This window comes from Kogia breviceps, chromosome 1 (assembly GCF_026419965.1).
Source record: "Kogia breviceps isolate mKogBre1 chromosome 1, mKogBre1 haplotype 1, whole genome shotgun sequence".
Lineage (NCBI taxonomy): Eukaryota > Metazoa > Chordata > Mammalia > Artiodactyla > Physeteridae > Kogia > Kogia breviceps.
In genome coordinates, this window is record NC_081310.1 from 145,953,462 (window position 1) to 145,970,898 (window position 17,437).

A 17,437-nucleotide genomic window follows, 5' to 3' on the forward strand; every position below is an offset into this window, starting at 1 on the left:
TGTACAGTAAGCAGTAACATCAGGAAAGGTGATTCTTCCCACACAGTTTCATTTAATGTAATACATTTTATGTTTGAAAATCTTTTATTGCCACTCTATTGTATTTTTCCTCAACAAAAAATTATCTATAAATCGAAAATAAATTTCTCTTTACTTTCTGTAATAAAAGACTTTGTGTTAAAACAAAACAAACACAATTATTTAATTATTACAAAATATTTTGGACATTTTTGAAATAAGAGTAGGACCCTCCCTCATGCTATCGCTTGGATATAGAAAACACTCATTTCAATATCAAGAATGTTCATCATTTAAGGTTTCACATGAAGTTGAATTCCTATTATGTATACATGAAAGAGTTTTCATTATAAATCTTAATGGCAAAGTCATAAGCGACTTTGGGTTATCAGTGGTAAATCATCATGACTAAAATCAGATATTTTTTTTTCACACACACACACTGTATTTTATTTTTACAAGAGATAAATAAACTGACACCAAGCATTGTAAATGGATGACCACAACAAAAGCAACAATGATTGCAATTACCAGACACGAAACACACTCATACTATGTCATAATATTGACATTCAGTCCAGTAATCCTCCACTGTAACAGCTCCTTTACTTTGCAGTGAAAATTGATTTGTATATTTTTTGCCTCTGAGTCCTTCTAGGATTTTTTTTTTTTTTTTTTTTTTTTTTGCGGTATGCGGGCCTCTCACTGTTGTGGCCTTTCCCATTGCGGAGCACAGGCTCCGGACGCGCAGGCCTAGCGGCCATGGCTCACGGGCTTAGTTGCTCCACGGCATGTGGGATCTTCCCGGACCAGGGCACGAACCCGTGTCTCCTGCATCTGCAGGCGGATTCTCAACCACTGCGCCACCAGGGAAGCCCAGGATTTTTTTTAAATTCAAACAGAAAGTCACAAAAATTATAATCATCCTCATCAGTTCACTCATTCCCATGTAATTAATTTTTTTCATCTTGATCTTTTGTTAGCACTTTTATGAATTCATCAGTTTTCCATTAGAGTTCTGAAAATGCTTATTCATTCAGTTCAGCAGTGTAGTCAGTTACCAGAAACATGTACTTGTCAGAGTCTTTTCCAGGAATTCCTTGAAGATGAAACCCTTTTATAGGAACATTTTTGCAAAAGCATCAGAGTACACCCAGAACTCTCTGTAAATGACAAAAGACTTAAAAATGACCACGGTGAAAAATTTGATGAAAGTTCATAATAATGCAATTGACAAGGAAATTTAGTTATTTCTGAGATATACATTTTAAAGTAATAACTAGAATTATGACTTATAACATTATACCAGAACATATAAGATTTTTAGAAATTTCATGTAACGTCTGAAACATTTATATTAACATATTTCCATACAAATAACCCAAAGAAAGTTTAGTATTAGTTGTTTTGTTTGTTTGTTTGTTTGTTTTATACTGCCGGTTCTTATTAGTCATCAATTTTATACACATCAGTGTATACATGTCAATCCCAATAGCCCAATTCAGCACACCACCACCACCACCACCCCACCGCGGTTCTCCCCCCATGTTTGTTTTCTACATCTGTGTCTTAACTTCTGCCCTGCAGACCGGTTCATCTGTACCGTAAAATCAGAAATTTTTCTCTGTTTGCTTGTTTGGTAAGGAAGCAAGGGATTAGGCAGAGCCCCACTAGGGATTTACACTATTTCTTCAGAACTTTATGAAGGTTGCTAATAGTTGCTGTTATTAATTCATGTTCTTTCATAGGAGGGAAATGAAATTAGAGCTGCTCTGATTTGTTTCACTGGACAGAACTAGAACCAATGAGTGGACGTAACAAAACACCTACTTGTTAGAAAGAACCAGCCCACCATTAGCAAAATTCTACCTAAAATATGTAGCTGCCAGTTTCTTGGCCTCTGCTTTTGTGCTTTCATCACAATGGAAGGAGCTTATCATAAATCCTAGAAATGATATTTGATCTCCTCGATGATGGAGGTAAGGAGAGTTATTTCAGCCTCTTGTGGGCGAGTAAAAGGCCAGCATTAGAACAATAAGAGTTTGAAATATAATCCTATTGTTTAGGGAGGAATGTGCTCATGTAATGGCCCTGTAGAATTTGAAGAGTTTCAGATAAAAATTATGGACTAGAATTTAGGGGAAGAGATGCCTGAGGGAGGGTGAGAAGGGACAGCCAGGCGGAGAGGGAAACATTTACCCCCCCAGATAAACTTCTTTCATTTTGTTGGCTGTATGCTGTACTTAAGAAGGCTCCCTGGCTGAGTCTGCCCTAATCTCACATCAAATATCACTGCTGTGTGCTGTGTGCACAGGTCAGGCATGGGTTTCTCCCTTTTTGGCAGCTCTGGGTCAGTGCAATAATCCTTGAAGGGGTTCAAGAGGCACCAAGAGAGGAGTGAGAACAAGAATGAATTTATGGTTTGCTTATCGTTATAAAGCTGGAGTGCCCGCGGAAGCTGATCTGACTGGGCCCACAGAGGCCAGCCTAGCCCAGTTAGAAAGGTTATGTATGTATTGAGTAACTACAGAAGGACACACACACACACAGACACACACACACACACACACACACACACACTTTGGCTAATTGTTATTAATGGGCACTCTCACCCGAACCCAGTTACTCTAACTGGACTCAGTATATTAATTTACTCTGTATTTCTCTTTCTGTCTAGAAATTCCAGGTGTTAATGTCAAATTTCCCAGTATAGCGCCTGATTTCTGCCCTGTGCTTTTTCGAGACGACCTAGAGACAGTCATTGGTTGCCAACAGCTTAAAGTCCAAATGCCCAGACCCAGCATAATCTAGCTCCAACCTAACTTTCTAGCCCAGTATCTTCTTTTGATGAATCTTCTCCAATCATCCAATCCCCTAAACAACACCCTATGATGCTGTAACTCTTGACGTTGGCTCATGCTACTTGCCATCAATGCCTTCCAGCTGTTCTCTATATTGTCCAAAACTTTCAAGAAGATTAGGCATTGATTCCCACAGATTGATCTTGTCATAGCCCGGGACACAGACTAACTTCACGCTTTGTACACAGACAAAGCTCTGGCTCCCCCAGATTGGCCCACCTGGCTCAGCAGAGCCCAGTTTTATAGAGAGTAGTTGCAAACTGGCAGTGTGACGACCATGTTTACAGAAGTATTTCCTTTGGCACAATTTGAGTATGCATGACATTTAACGAAAACTTTCTGAATTAGTTGCCAATGTTTAAAAAGTGGACCATTCCACATTATTCTTTTTAAAGCTGGATTTCCAGCTTCTTTCAAAATATCAGGAAATATGCATCTGAGTTTACCTTCCTGAATAGCAAAAATCAGCCAGCACTGACTGAGTAGGAGCTGTCCTTTCATTTGAGGCTTGTCTCTTTTATTTGCTACAGTTCCCAGTGCTCCCACATTTCTTATAACCAACTTGCTTTCCTCATTTATTCCACCTAACTGGATGCTGTGGGTATTTGAGTTTGTACATCACCACCCCTTGCACCAAGGAATTGTCAAATTTTATCCTCCAGAACACATGGTTCTATAGAGCTATAGCCTTTCCCAGGAAGAGCCACGAGACAGCAAAGCAAAACAAGCTGGACACCCTAATTTGGTTCAGTCCTTTTCCCAACGAATGTCATCTCCTCCTTCCCACACCAGAGAGGAATATATGTCCTAGTCTGCTGTGAATTGTGTTCCAACTCTCTTTTTTCCAAAGTTGTGAGACAAAACTATTCCTCCTGCTCTGCCATCCATTATTATAGTAAGCTTTCTATTTTAGAATAGTTTTAGATTCAAAGAAAATTTGCTACCATAATACAGGTTGTTTCCTTATACTACCCCAGACCAAGTTTTCTCTGTTATGAACATCTTACATTAGTATGGTTTGTTTGTGACAACTGTAAACAAAAATTAATACATAATTATTAGATGAAGTCCCTACTTGATTCAGATTTCCCTAGTTTTTAACCTAATGCCCTTTTTCTGTTCTCAAGATTCTATCCACATGACATTTAGTCATCATGTCTTCTTGGCTCTGAGAATTTCTCAGACTTTCCTTGTTTTCTATGACTTTGACAGATTTGAGAAGTACTGGTCAGGTACATTATAGAATGTCCCTGACTTAGGAGGTGACTGAGATTTTTCATCATGATTAGACTGAGTTTGTGGGTTTCAGTAAGGAAGACCACTGATATAAAATGCCATTATCATCACATCATATCCAGAATATAAACTATTGATAAATATAAACCTTGATCACCAGGCTGAGGTTGTATTTGTCAGATTTCTGCACTGTGAAATTTCTCTTTTTTCCCCTTTCCATACTGTACTTTTTGGAAGAAAGTCACTATGTACAGCCCATGTATCAGGAGTGGGGAGTTATGCTCTGCTTCCTTGAAGACAGAGGACCTACATAAATAATTTGGAATTCTGTATGGGAGATTTGGCTATTCTCCCTTTCTTTCTTTGTTTGTTTGTCTATTCAATCATTTATATCAGTATGGACTCAAGGATATTTATTTTATCCTTTGGATTATAGTCCAATGCTACTTTATTTTATCACTCAAAATTCATCATGGGGAACTCTTTCCCTTAGCTCCTGCTTCACTTTAACACATCCCCATTACTGTGGGATTTTTCTTTTTTTGACCACTTCCTTACTTTCTGACACTTCAGGCACATCTTCAGGTATAGCAGGCTTATCTTTTATTTCCTTCCATGATGCTAAAATTGACCATTTGTCCTAGAAGACCTAATTCTTTTTATTGGAGAATGGCATTAGAAAACAAGATTTGGTTGCCTATCATCCATTTTATATATTTTTATTTAGTGACAATTCATTGTACTGGTGAGGATGCAGAACTGGGACTTATAACATACATTGCTGATGAGGACACAAAATGGTACAGCCACTCTGGAAAACAAAATGGCAGTTTATTACAAAATTAAACACACACTATTCAATGCAAAAAAAGCCCTGATAAGTATTTAACCAAGTAAAAAGACTCAGTGGTGTCTCAGACAAGAATACAGGCAGCAGCTCAGCTAACATCTCTGGTCATTATGCAATCTCATTTGGCTAAATACTATCTCCCCAAATTACTTGAGATAACATAAATTTTTTCTTAGTTGGAAAACAACTTTATCCTCAGATTTTTAAATTAAACATTGAAATGTTGAAGAGAATCAGCTCCATAATATTGATGTTTTTGTATTAAGTCTTCATGTTGGATATTTTATGTACTTATAGTGTTGAGCTTCACTTGTTAGAGTTAGGAGGTTAATATAAAATATGTCATTAAGCAGTTGATTTAGTCTTCTATTTTAAGTTGACATTTTCTTGATTATTTGTAGAAAAGGAACATGTTTTTTTAAAAAATAAGTTCAACATCTTTACAGGTTAGAGTCCACTAACCTTAAAATTGCTAATATAGTGAAAAATTTGCAGTTAAAGAAAATTCTCTATTAGGTTAATGTAATCACTAAAAGCACCACAGGAAAACAAGTATTGGCTGTTCCTGGTAATGAGTTTACCCACAGATCTACTCATTATCTTCACATTATAAAAGACTTCAAGAAAGAAGATAAAATTCTTCTTTTTAATTCCTTTTTTAATGCCATTCAGGGTTAGGAGGACAACAGAAAGAATGATACTCAGCAGCAACTTGGCCCTACATGCAGCATATAAACCTCTCTAAGCAAGTGGCATTTCTTCTACAAAAAAGCAAATTTCAATTCTTAGTTAACCTTTATTAAATTATTTATTATTGGCTTTGCTCAAAAATGCAGTAAACATAGCCAGGGGCAGCATTTAGAATCTCTGTAGCTTGATAAAGGACTTCTGACCTGTGCTGCCTATAAAGAGGGTTAATTTATACTTAGTTTTTGTCCATAGTTACAGTTACTGTATCTCAGATTTACCTCAGACAGTCTCAGTTTATACCTGTTTCCAAGCATAATGAATGGTACCTATTTCCACTATCAAAAGTGTCCCAGTTAGGATGGCAATCTATAACTCACACTTCTAGCTTGCTGTCCATATAGGCTGGCATTTGTAGAGTGCAAAATCACTACTCTTGAAGTTAGAAAACTTGGGTCCAAGTAACAGCTTGGTTATTTCTTATCTAAGGCTGGAGAGCCCAGAAATTTTCCAAGGATGTTGCTGCTTTTTCACAGTGTTATATGTACTACGTGAAAGCATGGAAATGCAACAGTTTTGTAAACCATAAAGGACTAAACAAATACGGTATTACAACAATGAAGCAAGTGGGTGGTAGCAAAAGTGAAAACTATAATGGAATACAAGAATTTAAAATGTTTATAATTTTTTGACCCAATGCCACACCTCTCACTTCAAATGGTTCATCCTTTCCTCCTCTCCCCTCCTTCCTTTGTTTTCTTACTTCAATATTTTTGAGTCCCTACTATGTGCCAGGTACTATTCTAGATGCTATATGAAGAAAGGATACCAGAACAAAAGACTAAGATGCAGCTCTTTCCCACATTAATTAACCCATTCAATCATTTATTCAATATCCATTGAAAACTTCCTATTCTATCCCTAATACTCAAACATAGTATATCTTTTTATTCATTTAGAGATTATATGTCCAGCAATGAAACTTTGAAGTTTTTCCCCAAGTATGTATTACACATTTTTTGTAAGATTTCTTTTCCTAAGTATAGACTATATATATACACATAGATAGAGATTCTATTGAAAATTTGAAAATTGAAAAATTTGGAAAATTGTATTTCTAATTAGTTGTTACTGGTATATAGGAAAGCAGTTGCTTTTCATATTGATATTGCATCCAGTAAGCTTGATAAATGTTTTTTTCTAATAATTTATAGATTCGCTTGGATTTTCTAAGTAAATAATGACATAGACTGCAAATAATGACTTGTTTATTCCTTTTTGGTCTTTCTACCACTTATATCTCTACTCTGACAGTGAGCAAGTGGTAACATAAGCAGCCATGTTGCCAGAACAGAACTGTTTGACAACAGCATGTGTTAGTTTTGCCTGTTTTTGTGCTGTCTTTAATTTGATACGTACCCATCTGGATCTGGTTTTTTTCACTCCACATTCTATTTGTGAGATTCATTCAGATCTTTGTTGTGGTTATGGAGCATTTATTCTTATTGCTGTGTAGCATTCTATCATATAAAAATTCTGCAATTTACTTATCAATTCTACTGTTGATGAATAGTGGGATAATTTCCAAGTTTGAGCTCTTATAAATAGTGCTGCTAAGAATGTCATTAAATTTGAAGCCATATTTTTCACATAATTTCTTTCAAGTCAGAGTCCCAAAGCCTTGAAGGTAGCACACACCCATATAATGAAAGGATAACTACCTCTGTGTTCCCAAGTCCCCCATTATTTGGGGAATTATGTTTTCATCTTATAGTTACAGAAAAAAACTTGCTTGAGCCTCAACCACATCAACAAAAAATTAATCAGTCAATCTAAGATAGAAATGGAAAATTTGAGCCACATTTGAGGATTATAACCCGGGAAGAGCATCTCAGAAAGCTCTGCAAACTGTTCTACCTGTTAGAAGTCAAGACACAGTTACATAAAGTTTTTGAGACAGAGGGCTGTACATTGGATGACATATTATTGACAGTTTACATAATCCAGATCTAAGCTCCTTGTGACCCCTGATCAAGAAGGAATGTTATCTTTAAGGAGTTGTCTTATTGATGCTAGAAGAATATTTCTCTTTATGGCTGAGCAGGTATTTCTGCCGATGGAGAGGTCTGGTCGATGCGTAATGCAAGTACACAATGCACAATAGGCAGGAGAACGGAGGCCAGAGGGCAGAGAAAATTTTTTTATGTTTAAAATTTTCTTGTCTTGGGCTTCCCTGGTGGTGCAGTGGTTGAGAATCCACCTGCCGATGCAGGGGACACGGGTTCGTGCCCTGGTCCGGGAGGATCCCACATGGCGCGGAGCGGCTGAGCCCGTGAGCCATGGCCGCTGAGCCTGTGCGTCCGGAGCCTGTGCTCCGCAATGGGAGAGGCCACAACAGTGAGAGGCCCGCGTACCACAAAAAAAAAAAAAAAATCTTGTCTTGCCATAAAATATGAATTCTATTTCACAACCACATATATAGCAGAGTTTCTTCCACTGGCCTTATTGTCCATTTTACTCTGGATTCTTTATCTTCACCCCGTGATTCACAACAGCTCTCTCTCTCTCTTCTCTCTTCTCTCTTCTCTCTCTCCCCACATTAACCCCAACGGGCAATCATTCTCCTCTTCTTCAATCCCCCACTCCCTAGATGTACCAGAACACCAGAGTCAATGTGCCAGCGTGTATCAGAGGTTTGCGTGAGAGTCTGGGCAAGGGAGGGAGAGGCGGTGGGGAAGCCAGAGGGTTTCACCTCTGCTGGGCAAACGATAGAAATGTTATTAGATATCTTTGTCCTCAAAATCCTTGAGCTGTCATCTTCAAAGGAATGTCTCACTGGCACTGTGTTAGCCTCAAGCCCCAGTCCTTCCAGCCACGATTTCTCTCTTCTTCTTCCCCTGCCTCCTTCTCCTCTGGTGTATTCCCCTCCCCGCAACCACACCTCTCTCATCTTTCTTCCGCGAAGCCCAATTTTCTCTCGCTTTATTATGCAAGACCCTTCCTCTCTTCTGGGTCCCAGCCCTTGACACTCAAATGGCTCCTCTGAGTTTAAATAAACAAAAAACCATTTTCTCCTCAGAAAAATTGTGCTGCCAGTCAAAATAGAAACTTTCCGTCTACACATTAAGTGAATTAAATAAATGCAATCCAAGGACTAATACTAAGAATTCACTTTTCTTTTACTGACAGTTGGAATTTAACCAAGTGTGAGCCCTGACAGCAAATATGCCCAAATCACACGGAAGTTAACTTTTGTCAATAGAACCGCCACCAGGGGGCGGTAACACCAAAGCATTTGTATACTTCAGGACTATCTCCTACCCTCACCCACCACAGTATCCTTGCACCTTCTGCTAAACAAATGTTAACATCCTCAGTCTTCCTGCCTCAGGCACAGACAACTCAAGTGGTCGCTGCTGGGGATGTGGACCACCAAATGCAACATTATTAGGACGTGGTTTGGGTTATTTGGGTTTTACACAGTATTCTTTGCCAACTTTATTGAAAACATGTTTTCATGAGAACCTATCTCATTCCACCTACTGCTGGCTAAATTTATCTCCACGGAGTTTAACAACATGGGGTGATTAATTAGGGTCCAAACCATTTCCTGAGTACTTTGGACATAACCGATTCTGTGACTGTGATTCACCCTCATTGCTTCAGCCCTCTGTCCCTGAATAAAATGCATTTATTTATGCTTTCCGTGGTTTGTTTACCTCTTTTTTTCCTTCTTTCAGATTTAGAAAAGCAAAGTTGCTTATTCCTCTCTTTCTTTAAAAAACAGTTTTAATTAAAACACAATTAAAGCAATCCCATTAAGAGCTAAGTCATACATGTTAACTTCTACTCAAATTCCTCTAGTGGCTTCTCATCTCTAAGCAAAAGTCAAATTCTAGCAATGACCAAAAAAACCCATAGGATCTGTCTAGCCCCTGTACACACTATCTTATCTCTTTGCACTCTCCCCCTGAGTGCTCCTTGCTAACCAACAGGCATGCTCTACCTCAGGACTTTGCACCTGCTGGTTCCTCTTCTTGGATCATCTTTCCCCACTGCCACCCCCATAACTGCATAAGTCTTCCTTCCTTTCCTCCAAATATCATCTTCTAAGTAAGCCTTTCCTGGCCACTGCATCTTAAATGAAAACCATCATCACTCACCCATACCTATGTGCACACTCACTCTCTCTATCCCCTTCCTTTCTTTTTTTGCTTTAGCATTTCCACTAACATCCCATGCCTTTTACTTATTTATGTAGTTTATTCCCTGTTTCTCTACAAAAAAGTAAGCTGCCTGGGTGTAGGCTTTTAAAATATATTTTATTCACTGCTCTATTTCCAACACCTAGAATAATATCTGGCACATAGTAGGAGCTCAACAAAAATGTATTGAAAGGATGACTAAACAAAACAAACAGACAAAAAAGAAAAACAGAATTGCATGATATTAATAGTTCCACCACTTTTGTTCCTTCTCATTATTCACATCTCTGCTCAATAATCATCTCTATCCATGCTATTTCAGTAGCCTTTCCTAAAAGTCATTCTCTGTGTCTTTATCCTGATTTGCTTCTTCATAGCATTCACCATTGCCAAATTTAATTACTCAAATATTTGTTTACTTTGAATAACATTTGTCTTGCCCAGTTGAATGTAAACTCCATGAGGGAAAAAAAAAAAATTCCTGTTCACTGCTGTATCTCCTCAGCTTAGAATTTTGTGTGTGTGTGTGTGTGCTAGGCAGGCCTCTCACTGTTGTGGCCTCTCCCGTTGCGGAGCACAGGCACCAGACGTGCAGGCTCAGCGGCCATGGCTCACGGGCCCAGCCACTCCGCGCCATGTGGGATCTTCCCGGACCAGGGCACAAACCCGTGTCCCCTGCATCGGCAGGCGGATTCTCAACCACTGCGCCACCAGGGAAGCCCTAGAATTTTTTTTTATCAAAGATCTTTGACCATATATGTGTGGGTCTATTTCTGAACCCTTGATACTGTTTCATTGATCTATATGTTTGTCCTCTCTCTAATTTCACGTTGTTGTAACTAATGTATAATTTTATAATAAGTCTGGAAATCGGGTAGTACTACATTAATTTCTCCCCAAAATCTTGCTGGGATTTTGATTGGGATTGTTCTGAATCTATATATCATTTTGGAGAGAATTGACATCTTAACAATTTGAATCCAATCCATTCAGGGATATATGTTTGAGGATCCCATAAGCAGAAATGACTCATGCCCTGTTCCTTGAAAGAACTCTAGGAAAGTGGCAACACCCAAAAGGAAAGGATTTGATGGTTTTAAGATGACCTTGCACCAATGGTGGCCCCAAAGGTGCAGAAATGACTGGCCCTAAAGAGATCAAGTAATCAGAAGCTATGAGTAAGTATCTCAGTAGTGACTCATGATGGATAAATGATCAAGGAGGTAGAAAACTTGCTCCTCGTCTTAATGTCTGGGCTCTATATGCTGCCCTAGGTTTCAACTCCAAGAAAACTGGAGTTGAATTTCCCATCAGTCCAATTTGATGGGAAGCACAGAGTTGAAGTTAAGGCAATATTAGGAAAATGAGAAAATTAGATGTATTAATCTACATTCTCCAGAGAAACAGAACCAATAGGATAGAATACATATATATATACATATATAAATATATATGATTTATTGTAAGGAATTGGCTCATGTGAATATAGAGGCTGGAAAGTCCCCAAATTTGTAGCTGGCAACCTAGAGATGCAGGAAGAACCAAAAGCCTAAGAATCAGGAAAACTGATGGAGTTTCAATCCAAGTCTAAGTCTCAGTGCAGAAGACTAATGTCCCAGCTCAAAAACAGAGAGAGTGATTTTTCCTTTACTCAGCCCTTTTTGTTCTTTTCAGGCCTCCAATGAATTGGATGGGGCTCACCCACACTGGGCAGGGCAATCTGCCTTACTGGGTCTACTGACTCTAATGTTAATCTCATCTAAAAACACCCTCAGGAGCACACCAAGAATAATGTTGAACCAAATATCTGGACATCTTGGGGCCAGTCAAGTTGATGCATATAATTAACCATCACATGAGATCACTGTTGTACCCTAATTTCTGGATTGAAATTCAAACTTGTGACATTAGAATCACTTTTCTGACTTACTGTTTAAGACACAGACCAATTGGCTAACCTGAATAGAAAAGTAGAGAGGAGAAGGAAAGAAATTCCATACATTTTTTCACCATTTATCAAAAATGAAGGTAGAGCTTCAAGATGGTGGAAGAGTAAGACGTGGAGATCACCTTCCTCCCCACAAATACATCAGAAATACATCTACATGTGAAACAACTCCTACAGAACACCTACTGAATGCTGGCAGAAGACCTCAGACTTCCCAAAAGGCAAGAAACTCCCTGGTGGGGGAAGCTTCGGAGCCACGGAGGAGAGCACAGCAACAGGGGTGTGTAGGGCAAAGTGGAGAGACTCCCGCACAGAGGATCGGTGCCGACTGGCACTCACCAGCCCGATAGGCTTGTCTGCTCACCCGCCAGTCCGGGCTGGGGCTGGGAGCTGAGGCTCAGGCTTCAGTTGGATCCCAGGGAGAGGACTGGGGTCGGCTGCATGAACACAGCCTGAAGGGGCTAGTGCACCACAGCTAGCAGGGAGGGAGTCCGGAAAAAGTCTGGAGCTGCCAAAGAGACAAGAGACTTTTTCTTGCTTCTTTGTTTCCTGGTGTGCGAGGAGAGGGGATTAAGCGTGCCACTTAAGGGGGCTCCAGAGACGGGCGAGAGCCGCGGCTATCAGCGTGGACCCCAGAGACGGGCATGAGATGCTAAGGCCACTGCTGCCGCCACCAAGAAGCCTGTGTGCAACCACAGGTCACTAACCACACCGCCCCTCCTGGGAGCCTGTGCAGCCCGCCACTGCCAGGGTCCCGTGATCCAGGGACAACTTCCCTGGGAGAACGCACGGCGCGCCACATGCAGAGGCAGGGCCAAATCCAAAACTGAAACCCAGGAGCTGTGAGAACAAATAAGAGAAAGGGAAATCTCTCCCAGCAGCCTCAGGAGCAGCGGATTAAATCTCCACAATCAACTTGATGTTCCCTGCATCTGTGGAATACCTGAATAGACAAAGAATCATCCCAAATTGAGGAGATGAACTTTGGGAGCAATGATATATTATTTTTTTCCTTTTTCTCTCTTTGTGTGTATGTGTATGATTTTGTGTGTGATTTTGTTTGTATAGCTTTGCTTTTTACCATTTGTCTTAGGGTTCTGTCTGTCCGTGGTTTTTTGTTTGTTTGTTTTTACTATGGTTTTTAGCGCTTGTTATCATTGGAGGATTTGTTTCTTGGTATGGTTGCTCTCTCCTTTCTTTCTTATTACTTTTTAATTTTTTTGATAATTTTTTTTTAATTTTAATAACATTATTTTATTTTATTTTTTCTTTCTTTCTTTTTTTCTCCCTTTTATTCTGAACCGTGTGGATGACAGGGTCTTCATGCTCCAGTCAGGCATCAGGCCTGTGCCTCTGAAGTGGGAGAGCCAAGTTCAGGACACTGGTCCACCAGAGACCTCCCAGCTCCACGTAATATCAAATGGCGAAAATCTCCCAGGGATCTCCATCTCAACACCAAGACCCAGCTCCACTCAACGACCAGCAAGCTACAGTGCTGGACACCCTATGCCAAACAAGTAGCAAGACAGGAACACAACCCCACCCATTAGCAGAGAGGCTGCCTAAAATCATAATAAGGTCACAGACACCCCAAAACACACCACTGGACACGACCTGCCCACCAGAAAGACAAGACCCAGCCTCATGGACCAGAACACAGGCACCAGTCCCCCCCATCAGGAAGCCTACACAACCCACTGAACCAACCTTAGCCAATGAGGGCAGACACCAAAAACAATGCAAACTACGAACCTGTAGCCTGTGAAAAGGAGACCCCAAACACAGTAAGTTAAGCAAAATGACAAGACAGAGAAACACACAGCAGATGAAGGAGCAAGGTGAAAATCCACCAGACCTAACAAATGAAGAGGAAAGAGGCAGTCTACCTGAAAAAGAATTCACAATAATGATAGTAAATATGATCCAAAATCTTGGAAACAGAATGAAGAAAATACAAGAAACATTTAACAAGGACCTAGAAGAACTAAAGAGCAAACAAACAGTGATGAACAACCCAATAAATGAAATTAAAAATTCTCTAGAAGGACTCAATAGCAGAATAACTGAGGCAGAAGAACAGATAACTGACCTGGAAGATAAAATAGTGGAAATAACTACTGCAGAGCAGAATAAAGAAAAAAGAATGAAAAGAATTGAGGACAGTCTCAGAGACCTCTGGGACAACATTAAACACACCAACATTCAAATTATAGGGGTCCCAGAAGAAGACGAGAAAGAAAGGGACTGAGAAAATATTTGAAGAGATTATAGTTGAAAACTTCCCTAATATGGGAAAGGAAATAGTCAATCAAGTCCAGGAAGCACAGAGAGTCCCATACAGGATAAAAACAAGGAAAAACACAGCAAGACAAATATTAAGCAAACTATCAAAAACTAAATACAAAGAAAAACTATTAAAAGCAGCAAGGGAAAAGCAACAAATAACATACAAGGGAATCCCCATAAGGTTAACAGCTGACCTTTCAGCAGAAACTCTGCAAGCCAGAAGGGAGTGGCAGGACATATTTAAAGTGATGAAGGAGAAAAACCTACAACCAAGATTACTCTACCCAGCAGGAATCTCATTCAGATTCAATGGAGAAATTAAAACCTTTACAGACAAGCAAAAGCTAAGAGAATTCAGCACAACCAAACCAGCTTTACAACAAACGCTAAAGGAATTTCTCTAGGCAGGAAACACAAGGGAAGGAAAAGACGTACAGTAACAACCCCCAAACAATTAAGAAAATGGTAATAGGAACATACGTATTGATATGATATGATAACTACCTTAAATGTAAAGAGATTAAGCACTCCAAGCAAAAGACATAGACTGGCTGAATGGATACAAAAACAATACCTGTATATATGCTGTCTACAAGAGACCCACTTCAGACCTAGGGACACATACAGATTGAAAGTGAGGGGATGGAAAAAGATATTCCATGCAAATGGAAATCAGAAGAAAGCTGGAGTAGCAATTCTCATATCAGACAAAATAGACTTTAAAACAAAGACTATTACAAGAGACAGAGAAGGACACTGCATAATGATCAAGGGATCAATCCAAGAAGAAGATATAACAATTATAAATATTTATGCACCCAACATAGGAGCACCTCAATATATAAGGCAAATGCTAAGAGCTATAAAGGGGGAAATCGACAGTAACACAATAATAGTGAGGGACTTTGATATCTCACTTACACCAATGGACAGATCATCCAAAATGAAAATAAATAAGGAAACACGAGCTTTAAATGATACATTAAACAAGATGGACTTAACTGATATTTATAGGACATTCCATCCAAAAGCAACAAAATACAGTTTCATCTCAAGTGCTCATGGAACATTCTCCAGGATAGATCATATCTTGGGTCACAAATAGGCCTTGGTAAATTCAAGAAAATTGAAATTGTATCAAGTATCTTTTCTGACCACAATGCTATAAGACTAGATATCAATTACAGGAAAAAAAATCTGTAGAAAATACAAACACACAGAGGCTAAACTCTACACTACTAAATAACCAAGAGATCACTGAAGAAATCAAAGAGGAAATCAGAAAATACTTAGAAACAAATGACAACGAAAACACAACAACCCAAAACCTGTGGTATGCTGCAAAAGCAGTTCTAAAAGGGAAGTTTACAGCAATACAATCCTACCTTAAGAAAAAAGAAACATCTCAAATAAACAACCTAACCTTACACCTAAAGCAATTAGAGAAAGAAGAACAAAAAGACCCCCAAAGTTAGCAGAAGGAAAGAAATCATAAAGATCAGATCTGAAATAAATGAAAAAGAAATGAAGGAAACAATAGCAAAGATCAATAAAACTAAAAGCTGGTTCTTTGAGAAGATAAACAGAATTGATAACCCATTAGCCAGACTCATCAAGAAAAAAAGGGAGAAGACTCAAATCAATAGAATTAGAAAAAAAAAAAGGAGAAGTAACAACTGACACTGCAGAAATACAAAGGATCATGAGAGATTACCACAAGCAACTATATGCCAATAAAATGGACAGACTGGAAGAAATGGACAAATTCTTAGAAAAACACAACCTTCAGAGACCGAACCAGGAAGAAATAGAAAATATAATCAGAATAATCACAAGCACTGAAACTGAAACTGTGATTAAAAATTTTCCAACAAACAAAAGCCTATGACCAGATGGCTTCACAGGTGAATTCTATCAAACGTTTAGAAAAGAGCTAAGTACCTATCCTTCTCAAACTCTTCCAAAATATAGCAGAGAAACACTCCCAAACTCATTCTATGAGGCCACGATCATCCTGATACCAAGAGCAGACAAAGATGTCACAAAGAAAGAACACTACAGGCCAGTATCACTGGTGAACATAGATGCACAAATCCTCAACAAAATACTAGTGAACAGAATCCAACAGCACATTAAAAGGATCATACACTATGATCAAGTGGGGTTTATCCCAGGAATGAAAGGATTCTTCAATATATGCAAATCAATCAATGTGATAAACTGTGGCGAGCATTGCCCTCTGAGGAAGGCGCCATTAAGACCCTCACAAGCCTCAGGGCCCGATTGTACTCTCCTTGGTATGCATCCTGGACTTTATGGTATGAACGTAAAAAAGGAGGTGGCCTTTGGCCAAATCGCTCCAGGGAGCTGCTCAGTTACTGGGAGTCCCTGGTTGTTCCCTAAAGCTAGGAAAAGCAACCCTGGAGGGGAAATTGATGCCTTTGAGAAGCCGAGAAGCCAATCAACCAGCTGATGCCGATAAGGCGTGACTAAGCAAATTCCCTGCTTTAGGGGTATATATATGGCTATGCTTTGTTATTAAACTTGCCTTGCAACCATCAGCTGCTTGTGCCCTTCTGATCCCATACCTTGGTGCATTCAGTTCCCTACCCCCTCTTGTCGATTGTTGCTGCACTTTGAGGACCCGCCGCGGCTGGCGGCAAGTGGCGCCCGAACAGGGGCCTGACAAGAGGGACATCTGAATCTCGGTAGGTGAATCCCCGGGAGTGAGGAGTGAAAGTGTGGCCACATAGTAAAGTTGATAGTAACTCGGGGCAATAGTCAGAAGTAAAAAAATATGGGACAAAAAGTATCCAAGAAGTGACGTGAAATCACTGATCAAGAGAAGGAGTTGTCCACCAGTGCTTTCCAGGCTTTCACAGCTGGAAATTTTGATGTCTGTCTACAACATCTTGCCTGCCTACAAGATATAAACAAAGACGATTATAAAATAATTTTGAATACGGCAGTAGCTGAGTTTTTCAAAAGTAACCAGACAACAACAGATAGTTTAAGACAGACACTTAACCAACTGAAGAATCAGGTGCACTCGGCTGTTGAAGAAATGGATGGACTAGATGATCCTGAAAACAGTATGTTGTATTACAATCAAGCAGTCATCCTGTATCATGTCCGACAGTATACAGAAGCCATATCCATTGGTGAAAAACTTTATCAGTTCATAGAACCTTTTGAAGAAAAATTTGCCCAAGCAGTGTGTTTTTTGCTCGTAGACCTGTATATATTAACCTACCAAGCTGAGAAAGCTTTACATCTTCTTGCTGTTCTAGAAAAAATGATTTCACAGGGCAACAATAACAAAAATGGAAATAATGAGACTGGTAAT